The 9781-nt window shown below is 50.7% G+C and overlaps 1 long non-coding RNA gene across 1 annotated transcript; it reads right to left on the reverse strand.

The window, feature by feature from the left end:
- Positions 1-527: 527 nt before the first annotated feature.
- LOC141575696 (uncharacterized) lies at positions 528-9428 on the reverse strand. Its single transcript, XR_012503409.1, has 3 exons — positions 5218-9428; positions 3072-3148; positions 528-2728 (listed from the first exon to the last, which is right to left on the reverse strand). It is a non-coding gene; the product is annotated as an uncharacterized LOC141575696 (long non-coding RNA).
- Positions 9429-9781: the final 353 nt, after the last annotated feature.

Here is a 9781-nt window from a genome sequence, read left to right on the forward strand (position 1 = left end):
ACAGGCTCCCCTGAAGTGAGAAGCGGAGGCTGGAACCTTCAGGGTGTCACATCCAGACTCATTCCCCTGCGGGGCCACTCCCAGGCCGAGGCTGCCGGAGAGGGTCTGTGGAAGTCGCCCAGGGCTGGGGGCCTGACCCTCCCCTGCCCCTGTCCCCGCCGGGGCCCTGCTCTTCCCCCCTCCCCCCCCCCCCACAGCAGCGAAGGCATCCGAGCAAAGCTTGGTCCTGCACACCAGCCCTCTCCAGGCTGCAGCTCCCTGTCCTCCACCCAGCAGTGACCCTAGGAGCTCACCGCCTCCGCCACAGCCCCACCAAGAGGACTGTGACCTGCTTTGTCCAGGGACCTGGCAAGCGCGTGGCCTCCGCTCACCCCTTCACCCCCACCAGTGCTGATGGAGACAAGCTCCCCTGTACTCACACACACACACATACACACACACACACACACACACAGATGTTACCAAATGCAAGTTCGTGTGCCCAATGTGCCGTGAGGCCAAAGAAACCAAACTGTTGGACTTTGGAGCAAAGAAAGGCTTATCGCAGGGCCAAGCAAGGAAGTCAGTTTGGCTCATGCCCAAGAAAACCCCAACTCCCCGAAGGGTTTCAGCAAAGCATATTTAAAGGCCAGGTGAGGGAGGGGGTGGCAGGGTACGTGATCATCTGGTGCACAATTCTCTGGTTGATGTGGAGGGAACAGGGGGTCAACACTGTCAACCCCAGGCGCCAGATGGTCTGGGAGCCACATGCTCTCGATCATAAAGTAGTTAATACTTCCCTTTGGTGGTGGTTTTCAGCATCAGAAACACTCAGGAAATATACAGGAGATACTATTACCTGGCGCTTCAGGAGGAGCTCCCGCAGAGGACACGGGGAGGGGTCTGACCCTGGAAGCCCCGCAGGGCCCTGCTCGGTTACAGATTCACACGGTGCACACCTGGCACACACAGGCGCACACACCAACACACACGTACAGCGTGAGGAAATACGTGCATGGCGTGGAGAGACACGCACACTTGAACCCTACTGCCCTCCGCCGCAGCAGCCAGCCCCGGAGGGGTGGGGCCTGCTCACACCCTTCTCTCACGGCGCTGGTGCAGCTGGGCCAGCTGAAGGAGCGCAAATAGCCCACCTCTGGATGAGAGAGGTCAGGCGGTCGCTGGGAAGGCCGCCCAGGCCCCGGCAGGCCCAGCGGCCGGACACCTTCACACACAGAGTAGTCGCACCTGCTCCATTCTGGAAAGGATGCTGTGTTCCCGGCACCTCGCCAGGCGTTTTACACACCTGAGCTCACGTCATTCTCACAGCAACCTAGGAGAGGGGCTGTCACCAGGGTGTGGCCCTGGCCTGCACCCTGAACAGCACAGGTGGCCTTCGCCCCCTTGGAGCCCTGGACACAAATAGCCCCAGATGGAGGCCACGTACCACGGCCACGCTCCGGTCACGCTGTGATATGTCTGCCTCTGCGCGCCCCGCAGGGGCCGTGGGCAGCTGGTCAGCCCATCTTCAGCCGGCCCTGCCTTTCCCCGGGCGAGCCTTCCTGGCTCCATCTCACCACCGAGCAGAGCAGGACGCTACCAGCTGCTGCTGCCTGACTTTCCAGGATTGTTTCAAGAAATCGTTCCCGTCAGCTCGTGGTGACCACCTGCGACTTAGCGGACCCTCGTCTTGAGTGCCCCTGAGCCCCACCCCAGTCCCTCTTGCGCAGGATGTGGGCCCCAGCGTCCTTCCCTGTTTCCACGTCCAGGAAGCACATCTGACAGTAAATCCAGCTCCTGTTGCTACAACCCCCGTAATCACGTGCAGGAGCCTCCCGGCTGTCCGAGGTCCACTTTGCCTCCCTTCGCTCCTAAAAGAGAGCGACGTTAGTACCTGTTTTCACTAATGGAAAGAAATCCAGAGAGGATTTGCATTTTTATGAAAAAAAAAAAAGGCTAAAAGTGAAAGCAGGCAACAGCGTTCAGCGGCCGGCGCAGAGGCGGCGCGCACCCCGCGCCTGAGAGCAGCCCCGCCGGGCTCCTCCCCGGGCCCGCCCTCCGCACCCAGCACCCGGCCCCGCAGCTTGAACTGTGTCCGCGGGCTTCTGTGCCTTGTCTCGATCGGTTTTGTGCGTCCAGTAACAAGACAGCAGGATGTGTCCTAAGGGTCTTCTTCACTTCGCACCACTTCGACTTAACGAAGGGTCTCGCAGGAAGACTCTAACTTCTGGAGAGCGGGGAACTCTGTGCTGAGACACCCAATGTGTTCTCTGCATTCTGGGCCTGAGAACCCAAAACATTCCCAGAACCACAGAGGCCAGCGCCCAAGCGTGGATCTTCCCTCAGGAGTGCTTCACGGAGCAGACACCCTTGAGTAGTTAATGAGAATGTCATGTTTTCTTAATCCCAAAAAGTGGAAACTTCTTCATGCATTCCTGGTATGAAATGGAGAATGTCAGGCACCCTGAGGAGTTATCGCAAGTACAAAGAACAATAGTCAAAATAGTCAAAATAGTCCTTGCCCCTCTAAATACCAAATTTGAATGTTTTTACTAATGAACATACCCCCAGAGGAGGGAAAAACACTAAAAAAAAAAAAAATACGACACAAAATGAAGCCTCACCTTATCACCTCACACAAGTCAGAATGGCCATCATCCAAAAGTCCACAGATGACAAATGCTGGAGAGGCTGTGGAGAAAGGGGAACCCTCCTACACTGCTGGTGGGAATGCAGTTTGGTGCAGCCACTGTGGGAAACAGTGTGGAGATGCCTCAAAAGACTAGGAATAGACTTACTGTATGACCCAGGAATCCCGCTCCTGGGTGTATATCCAGAGGGAACTCTTAACTCCAAAAGATACATGCACCCCAATGATCATAGCAACATTATTTACAACAGCCAAGACATGGAAGTAACCCAAGTGCCCGTTAACAGATGACTGGATAAAGAAGATGTGAGATAGATAGATAGATAGATAGATAGATAGATAGATAGACAGACAGACAGACAGACAGATCGATCTCCAATGGAATAATACTCAGCCATAAAGAAAGAATAAAATAATGCCATTTGTAGCAACATGGACTGACCTGGAGATCGTCATACTAAGTGAAGTAAGCCAGACAGAGAAAGAAAAATACCATATGATGTTCCTTATATGTGGAATCTGGAAAAAAAGACACAAATGAACTTTTTTACAAAACAGAAACAGACTCATACATAGAAAACAAACTGATTGTTACCAGGGAGAAAGGGAGGGCTAAAGGGATAAATTGGGAGTTGGGGATTTGCAGATACACACTACTGTATACAAAACAGATAAACAACAATGTCTCACTGTGTAGCACAGGGAACTACATTCAATATCTTGTAATGGCCTATAATGAAAACGAATATGAAAAGGAATATATATGTGTGTATATATGTATATCTGAATCACTATGCTGTACACCAGAAACTAACGCAAAATTGTAAACTGACTATACTTCAATAATGAATTAATTAAAATGAAGCCTATTTAAAATCCATCCTAACCCGATTCCTCAAAAACTGAAGGATAGAATCACCATGTGACTCAGCAGTTCCACATCCGGGTGACTACATGGAAGAACTGAAAGCAGGGTCACAAAGAGACATTGGACCCACGCGCTCACAGCGTTATTCACAGCAGCCAAAGGTGGTAACTACCCGAGTGTCCACTGAGCGGATGAACGGATTAACAAAATGCGGTCTATCCACACAGCGGAACATCATTCAACCTTAAAAAGGAAGGAAATTTAGCGGGGAGTGGGGTGGGAAGGGACAGACTGGGAGTTTGAAATGTGTAGATACTGACAGGCATATGCAGAATAGACAAACAAGATGATACTGTGTAGCACAGGGAAATGTATACAAGACCTTGTGGTAGCTCACAGCGAAAAAGAATGTGACAGTGAATATATGTATGTTCCTGTATAACTGAAAAATTATGCTCTGCACTGGAATTTGACACAACATTGTAAACTGACTATAACTCATTAAAAAAAAAAAAAAAGGAACTTCTGACACGTGCCACCATGGATGAAGCTCGAGGACTTCTGCTAAATAAAACAAGCCGAACACAAAAATACAAATACTGTATGGTGGCACTTTCACGAGGTACCTAGGACAAGTAGGCAAAGTCACAGAGACAGAAAACAGACCGGTGGTTACTAAGGGGAGGACGGAGGAACGGGGAGTCAGTGTTTAGTGGGGACAGAGTTCCAGTTCTGCAAGATGAAAAAGTGCTGGAGCATGGGTGCACGGGAACCTGCACTTAAGGCCACTGAACCGCTCACTTAGAGATGGCTGAGATGGTAAATTTTATGTTATGTGTACTTAACCGCAACTAAAAAAAAAAAATATTTCTTCAGATAAGAAAAAAATCATCCATCATAACCAGCATGTTGTCTGTAATTTACTGGCTGATTGCACTGAATGGGGCTGTTCTTTCTGCGAGATCTGCCCACACATGAGACATCTTCGGGGAGAAGGGCCATAATTAGCCCCAGGATCAAAAGAGCGAACATGAGCCTGAGTTCTGGTATTTCCAGTTCAGCCACCGGCGCTCGGATTTTCTAGCAGCCCACAGGGAGGAATGCAGCCAGAGATAAATAAATGAACCATGAACTACAAATCCTAAATACCAAGCCAGCTCACCAGCACGACTCACAACAGCCCCCAAATGGAAACAACCCAAGTGTCCATCAACAGGTGAACGGGTGAGCAAAACCGGGGTGTATCCATACAACGGAAAACCATTCATCAATAAAAAGCAATGACTTAAAAAAAAGAAATGAAGCACTTCCCATGGCTGCAACGTGGATTTCAAACCTTGAAAACATCACACTAAGTGAAAGTGCCAGCACAGAAGGCCACGTGTTACGTGATTCTGGTTATATGATCCGCTCATAAAAGGCAGGTCCCTAGAGACAGAAAGCAGATGAGCGGTGGCCTGAGGCCGGGGGAGGGGAAAAGCCGAAATTGCCTGCAAAAGGGCCTGAGGGCTTTTTCTGGGGTGACAGGTTGCTCTAACAATGGATTGTGATGATGCTTGCACAACTTTGTAAATCTACTTTAAAAAAATCACTGAATTGTGTCCGTAAAATGGGCAAACTTAATCGTATGTAAATAACACCTCAATATCTATTTCAAAAACAGTTTTTTCAAATTTTAAACACTTTGCACAACTTGGCCATATACGAACGCGCACGGTACCTTCTGACGGAGAGACTGGCTTTCACAGCGACGTGGGTTGGGTTCATCTTTCTTCAGAAGAGAAACTCAGAATGCACTACAACAGGAAAACCGTGTTATTGGTGGAGTCGGGCTCCAGGTTCAAGCTCAGAAACCCAAGGCTTTGCAAGGGGACCAAACACCGGATGAAGAGAAAGATGTTTGAGACCATCACCGCCTACTAAATAAAGCAAACAAAACTGAAAAAACTTTTAAGTTATAAAGTACATACCGACAGAGGCCCCGTCAGTGAACACCTGGTTTCTCAGGGCGAGAACCCAAGTCAGACTTTTAAGTTGGACTGAAGGGTGTGCGCCCTGCTGCCTGCCTGCCTGCCTGCTTGTCCAACGCTGTGGCTCCCCCACTAACCATCCACCCTGAGTACCAGCACTCAGGCCTCCTCTGAGGGTCCAAGGCCAAGTGCTGTGAACTCACGCTGGTGAAAGATGGCTCGAGACATCGGACATCCGACAGGCAGCGTACAGGACACGTTCACTAGCCTTCTGTTAGGTTCTAGCTTCCACGAGCAACATACCTGGGTCACAGAGCCATAGTCTCATGACAAACCACAAAATGGGTTCACCCAAAAAACACGTAATATACTTCCCTTGGCACCTATGGGCTGGTGGGATCGGAATCGTTCATGTTAAAGACTCATTTATTTTTTTAAGGTTAAATATTTCTATGTCTGGCAAAATCAAAGTTGGGGAAATCGTTACCCAAGTTGCTCTGAATAAATTCTGCCTAGAATGAACATTCCCCTCTGCGCATGAAGTTCTATTCTTCATTCACTGGATAGGAGAAATGATAGATTCATTCATTAAGACAAAAGGCAATGAATTTCTCACCTTGCCAGGACTTTCAGAGCCGATTCTAATGGAGCCCTAAAAGATGGCCAAAGAAATAAGAATTAATTCCTCCCTACTCCTTATAATAGGGTCTGTTCTGTTTTTATTGTTCGCGTTTGTATGAATTTTTAACTTTGCAAGATGCCTAAATCTTTGCGGTGTTTGAAACACGCATCTGTGCCCCAGTTACTGATGGACATTTCCCGTCACGAGGCATTTGTGATGCAGACACTACCCCAGCAGGCCGGAAGAGTGGTCAGCTTCGGAAGCTTGGAATGAATGAGAGCAAGGACGTGGGGGGAGGTCCGTTCCGAGAAGTCTCCGTCGCTCCATCTGGACAGACAGGAGAAGCCCTTCCTGAGTACAGAAGTGTCGAACTCACGAAAGGAATGACCGTCACTTTAGTATGAGGTGTTTCTCTTGGGAAAGCATAAAGGAAGAACGGATAAATGCAGCTCCTTGTCAAGGCAGTGGGGGTGGGGGGTCAGCTGACGGAGGGCAGGGGGCAGCGGAGCACGCAGGACCGCAGAAAGGCGCCAGGCGGCCCCCTCCGAGGGCCGGCGCCACCAGCCGCGGCCGTTCAGCAGAGCGGGCGGCTCGCACCTGCTGTGTCGTTGGGCTTCAGCATGAAGTTCTGTTTGAAGAGACGGCCTCTTAGTTAAAATAGAAAGCCCACCATTATGAAACACTTCCAACCCACCCGGGGACGCGTGATGGGTGGAAGGCAGGTCACTGTGCCTTTCCCTCACTTCCCTCCACACCCCTGACCAAGCAGCCAAGCCTTCAGACCAGGGCGGAACGCAGGACCATCCCCTGACCTTCCTGAGAAAGCTGCCAGCCCGAGCGCACTTGGTCAGGCTGTGGCTAAGGCAGAGCCGAGGACTCAGGCCAGTCTCTGGCCAGAGAAAGAGCAGTGGCAGGCGTCACTGGCCGAGGGTCCAGTGGGCGTAAAGGACCGCCCAGGAGAGAGTGAGAGGGGGGAGGAGGGGGGAGCTGAGAGGCTCCGCCGCATCCTGCCTCCAGGAAGGACGTCCAAGCACACGCGGCTTCCAGGATCCCCCACAGCCAGACTATGGGGAAGCACCGCCCTCTCAGCCGTCCCCGCTGGTGCAGCACGCCCGTCGTCCCCATCACCTGGGTGTGCACGCCCGCCTCCCCCCCCCCCAGAGAGCTGCTGCCCGGCCCCCCGTGTGCCCGGGCCCAGTCCCGCCTGCCTCACCTTACTCACCCCGGGCTGCATGACATGGGGTCAAACACGCACTCCGTCCCGAAGGCTGCCCTCCCTTGGATTTTTTCTAATCTTTTTTTGGGGGTAGGGGGAAGGTAATTAGGTTTGTTTATTTATTTATTTTGTTTATTTTAAGGGGAGGCGCTGGGGATCGAACCCAGGACCTCACACATGCTAAGCGTGCGCTCTACCACTTGAGCTACACCCTCCCCCTCCTCCCCTGGATTTTAACCACATTCCCTTGAGTTTCCCTCCCCCCCGTGGCCCTCCCCCCCAACAGCCACTGCAGGACGTCTGTCTGTCTCCTTTGAGCTCGCTCAGCTGTTCACAGCCCCTCCATGGCGGTATTCCCTGGAGCTCCTCTCCATTTACACTCTCTGTCTGAGGGATCAAGTTCGTTCTTACTCCTGTGACTTGAAATGCCATCTGCATACTGACAACCTCAAATTCACATCTGTGCAGACGTTGCCCCGCGCTCTGACTCACCCACTCGAAGTCCCCCAGAATATCTGCTCCCTGGTGCTCACTGCCAGCCCTTCAAAGTGGCCCTGCGCTGTGCCCTCCCTCACTGGATCTGGGCTGGACCAGCGAGGGGCTCTGCCCAACAGCTCGTACAGGAATGAAGTTGGCAGAGCCTGCCTGGGCACTCTGGGGACCCCTGACTACCACATGAGAAGTACAGTTCCTCTCCTGGACGGACCACGGGGAGTGACCCTGAGACTCCATGAAAACGGGAGACACATCTGACCGCCCCAGTGTCTCGGCCGAGCTCAGCCTCCAGCTGTCCCCACAGAGGCACCAGATGTGGGACTAAGGCCATTTTGGATGTCCCAGCCCCAGCTGCCTCAGTCTGCAGGCACATGAGAGGCCCCAGTGAGACCAGCCACCAAGGAACCATCCAGCTCCGCCCAGTCAGTCCACAGAACCGTTGCTGCGTTAAGCCAGTAAGTTCGGGGTGTTTTCAAATGTGGCGAAGAATAACCAAAAGAATATCATACGTCTCTTGATTTTCCCTCTAAGCCTGTTCCAGCCCCATCCTCCCCGTCTCAGTAAGTGAACGTGGCGTTTCCCCAGGTGATCGCACCTCACACCTAGGTTCCTCCCTCTGGTGCACATCCTCCAGCTCCGCCCCGACCCCCACAGCCCCCCCGACACCTGCCTGCCCTGCCGCTGCCTGGCCCAGGCGGCCGCCCCCTCCCCTGGCAGAGGGCCGGGCTTCCAGACTGGTCTCCCCCTCCTACTGTTTCCTGTCCTCAGTCGGTGCTCCACCCGACGGCTAGTGGTTCTCTTAACATTTAAATCAGATCTGCTCATCCCAAAGTGGGCGTTCAAGATGTGCAGATATTAACTACTATCTATAAAAGTAGATAAAAAAAACAAACTTCTTCTGTATGGCAGCGTTCGATGCCTTGTAGTCACCTATAATGGAAAAGAATCTGAAAAGGAATAGATGTATGTATATGTATGACTGAAACATTATGCTGTACACCAGAAATGGACACACTGTAAATGAGTATACTTCAATTAAAAAAAAAATTCAATTCAATTCAATTCAATTGAAAAGAAATTAAAAAGAAAGAGAAAGAAAAATACCATATGAGATCACTCATATGTACAGTCTGAAAAAAGAAGATAAGAAAAAGGCAAATGAACATAAATACAAAACAGAGACAGACTCATAGACATAGAACACAAACTGGTGGTTGCCAGGGGGAGGGAGGTGGGAAGGGACAGACTGGGAGTCCAAAATTTGTAGATCCTGACAGGCATATGCAGAATAGATAAGATAATAAACAAGATAATACTATCGCACAGGGAAATATATACACGATCTGGTGGTAGCTCATGGTGAAAAAGAATGCGACAATGAATATACGTATGTTCATGTGTAACTGAAAAATTGTGCTCTACACTGGGAATTGACACAACGTTGTAAACCGACTATAACTCAATCAAATAAAATTTTTTTAAGTTTTTTTTTTAAAAAAAGGCAGGGCAGTTTCTGTCTGGAGATGTCATTTATAACTTAATTGTGTGTTCTGCCAAAAATTCCATTTGCCATAACATTAAAAAAAAAAAAAAGATCTGGTCATCCCTACTTGAAATCTTTCAGTGGTTTTTTTCTTGGACTTAATAACCCCCCCCCCGTTGCCGTGGCCACTGTATACCCACCCCTGGCCCTCCAACCCCACTCAGTACCACTGACCCCTCCCCTCCCGTCTCTCCTTCCGCCTCAGCTGGTCCTCCTGCTCAGAATGTCCCTCCCACTTCTCCTCACATGACTTGCCACCTCAGCGTCAATGTCCCTCCTCACACAGGCCTCCCCTGACCCAGGTGGCAGTAACAATGTCCCCGCCGCCATCCCCATCTTGATCCTCTCAGCCCTTGGATCTGTTCCTTCTTAATACCTGTTACATTACAACCTTTTTTGCTACCACCATTGTTTGTCCTCATGTATCCTCTCCACAGA

This window comes from Camelus bactrianus, chromosome 31, assembly GCF_048773025.1.
Source record: "Camelus bactrianus isolate YW-2024 breed Bactrian camel chromosome 31, ASM4877302v1, whole genome shotgun sequence".
Taxonomy (NCBI): domain Eukaryota; kingdom Metazoa; phylum Chordata; class Mammalia; order Artiodactyla; family Camelidae; genus Camelus; species Camelus bactrianus.